General features: G+C 45.0%; 1 protein-coding gene across 2 annotated transcripts in view; it reads right to left on the reverse strand.

Annotated features, from left to right (window-relative positions):
- The window catches only part of Aph1b (aph-1 homolog B, gamma-secretase subunit), a 38,125-nt gene that overhangs the window by 17,654 nt on the left and 16,996 nt on the right, over positions 1-3,475 (reverse strand). The window lies entirely within an intron of this gene.

Raw genomic sequence — 3,475 nt, forward strand, 5'->3', positions numbered from 1 at the left:
TGTGTGTGTGTATGTGTGTGTATGTATGTGTAGCTTGTGTCCTGAATAACATCCTTTTTTTAAAGCAGGCACATTTTAACACAAAAAACAGGTATATAAAATTCCCTATTCTAGCAAGTAATAAAGAGACCATAACTTTAACCCACCAGACTAGAAAACTCAAGTCTGGGAGTTCTGTTTTACACTGCTTAAAGGAAAAATAATCTGGCATTGCCAACTAAAAGAGAAAAGTTACATCTACTTCACTCCAGCAATAAATTCTAAGTTATCCTATATACTATATATATAATCTCTCAAAGTTCTCACATCAATGGATCACTAGCCCCTGGGGTCTTGTTAGAAATGCAAACTGGTACCCATCTCAGACATATATCAGAAGCAACTGGGGTTTTAAAAAGCCTTCCTAGCAATTTGATGCATGGTCAAATTTCAGAATCCTGATAAGGAGGAATTTTTACAAATGTGTACAAGAAAATACAAGAATATTTACATGAGCCCTGCTGTAATAGCAAAATACATTCATTGTCACCACAATGGATAAGTAAATGACAGTATACCCACACAGTAAGGCTGTGTATGATCTACAACAGAAACTATCTCAAGAATGTAATGCCCAGTGAGAACAAACATAGTGTGAAAATGCATGTCATTTATAAGAAGTAAAACACACACAAAACAATATTAAAAGAGGAGAGTAGCTGCTACATCTTGTGTGACAGTGTCATCATGTCAGTCAAGGAATGTAAATATTTTAACAAAAGTAAAAGCAGAAGAGTATTGTTAAAAACTTCCAGGCAGTGGCATACCATACATACAAGGGCAGTTCCACAAGACAGATGCCTGCAGATGGTATGGCACTGCGACCACTGAAGATGCGCAGGAACTACATGAAGGCTAAGTGTCTATGTGTTTGAAAAAAAAAGGCCAAGGCAGAAATTGACACAAATGTGAACATTTTTTTTAGATGATAAAGGATTCATACTCAAAGGGTTTTTCTAAGACCCTGTGCCCTGTGCTTGCCCTTCTCTCCACAAATTACCATGGGTTTTGAGACCATTAAGTATACCCTTGGTCAACGCCTGGAGTTCAGCTACTTGGAAAATGCTTTTACTGATTAATTTTCAGCCCGCTGCTATTCAAAATAGGGTCATCCTACTTCAGGTGGGTGTCCTCAAGGCCTCATTAACCCTGATTCCGCCTCCATAGTCTAGGTCTGCTTTCTTCTCCTTCCTAAGAATTATGAGGGACTGATTTTGCCTCCAAAGTCAAGTCAGCCATTCAGACTAGCATTTGAAGTCTTCTATAATCTATACCCAAATTATTTTCATAGCATATTCTCTGCGAATCTTCTAATACATCCTTGTGTCAGAAACCCAGAACTTAAATTGGACATGGTGGTGCAGTACTTGGGAGGTGGAGGCAGAGACAGGAGGATAAGAACTTCAAAGTTTTCCTTAGCAGCATTCCAAGTTTTCAGCAAGCTTGAGCTACATATGTTAGGGTTCCAAACAGCAGCAGTTTCCCCCCTCCCCAACAGGGACTTCACCTTGACCATTGGAGTCAAGGGAAAAAAACTCTGCTGAGAAGCAGCCTGCCTCTCCTCTGATCTCCAAAGATAAGACAAGCAGATTCTACCTGTTAACCAGAGATTTTAGAAGCTGTTTGTCACAAGTTTTTCTCTTAAGAGAGAAAAAGCAAACACTTCTAGACCCTAATCCCACCTGGCAGACTGAACGGAGCCAGGCTTTTCCTGCTTCCCCCTCCCTGATTTCTCCCCCAAACATTCCCCCCTTCCATACCCTAAAGCCCCCATATATAAAGTCCCAGCTCACAACCCGTGGGCGGACATCTTTCCCTGGCATCTTTCCCTTCCCTGACATCCTTCCCTTCCCTGACATCCTTCCCTTCCCTTCCCTTCCCACATCTTTCCCTTCGCTGACATCTTTCCCTTCCCCGAGGGAAAGGTGCCCCGTGCAAAATAAAGCTGTATCCCGCTGAGAATTCCATCGGTGCCTCATCCATCTGCTCGTGCTCTCCACCGCATGCATGCTCTCTCCCACTCTCTACCTATCAGATGGTGCCAAAACCCGGCTCTTACTTCAAGGGACCTCGCATGTAAAACTTTCGGACTCGCTTGTCGTTACTGGCCTCTGCGAACACCACTGATTTGGCATTAAGGTACACTTCCACCCTCTATCTCTCTCCCCTCTCCTGTTCCTTCCAGCTCTCTCTCCCTCTCTCTCTCCCCTTTCTCCTTAACTACTCTCCGCCAGTTTTCTTTTCATCTCCTTTCCAATCAAATTCGGTCACTCCTGGACCTCACTCACGGCCACTGGACAGCACTGGTTTCTGCGACCGTTGAACTGCCCAGCACAGTTACTGTGCCTGTCCACACCCACCTGGGAGTCAGACCTGCCAAATCCTTTTCCCTACCTCAGCTCCCTTCCCTTCCTCGCTCCTGCCATCTTTTGCTTTCCCCTAACATCTCATCTTCTCTCTCTCTCTCTCTCTCTCTCTCTCTCTCCCCATCTCTCTCTCTCCTCTCCCTCCATTCACTGGCTACTCTGAGCTTCATCTAGGTCTCTCCATTCTTCTCCATTCCCCAGCCCATCTCGGCCTCCAGGCCCACTACCTTGTTTCCTTCTACTTTGGCTCCTACTGGCTGGTCACGCACCACATTGCAGAACCTCTCCTAACTCATTTTTACTCTCTCGAAATCACACTGGTGTGTGGGAGGTTCCGCCCTGCCTTTGACTACAGGATGCTGTGGTAACTGATGGGGACACGCACAACTCGTATTCCACCCCCCCAGTGATTGCAGGACGCTGCCCTAGGGTTCGGGAATTTAACACGAATCAGCAATAGAAAAAAGGATGCTTTTCTTTTGTTGCCTGATTCTTCTCGTTCTCGTTTTTACGTGACCTAAGCCAAACCTTTCTCTTCCTGCTTTCTCTCTCTCTCTCTCTCTCCCCTGTAATCTTCCTTTTTGTTCCCCCACCCACCGGCTGAGGTCTTGAACTCTTCTTTCGCTTTCAGATCAAAATGCCTAAAATTCTTGTGCACCACTTTCTGGCCTCAGTACAAACTAAATAATAACTCTGTTTGGCCAAACACTGGAACTTTAAACCTCAATATTTTAAAAGATTTGGAAAACTTCTGCCAGCATAACGGCAAGCAGTCTGAACTACCCTACATCCACGCCTTTCTTGACTTCTGTGCTAATCCCTCCCATCACTATACCCTCCCTTGCCTTCCAGGCCAGGGGCCAGCCCAACTCCCCTCCCTTCTCTGCCTCACACTCCCTCTCTGCAATCTTCCCCCTCCCTTCCTCAGCATCCTGAGTCTGACACTCACTCTCTTAATTCCCCTTTATTCAAGGAAATCCAAAATCTTAAACACCTCATTACCAAATACTCCCTAGTCTCCCCAAGTCTGACTTCTACCTCAAATACCCCATTTACCCCTCCTGTATCTG

The sequence above is a fragment of the Nannospalax galili genome, unplaced genomic scaffold (genome assembly GCF_000622305.1).
Source record: "Nannospalax galili isolate Female #2095 unplaced genomic scaffold, S.galili_v1.0 scaffold407, whole genome shotgun sequence".
NCBI classification, from domain to species: Eukaryota; Metazoa; Chordata; class Mammalia; order Rodentia; family Spalacidae; genus Nannospalax; species Nannospalax galili.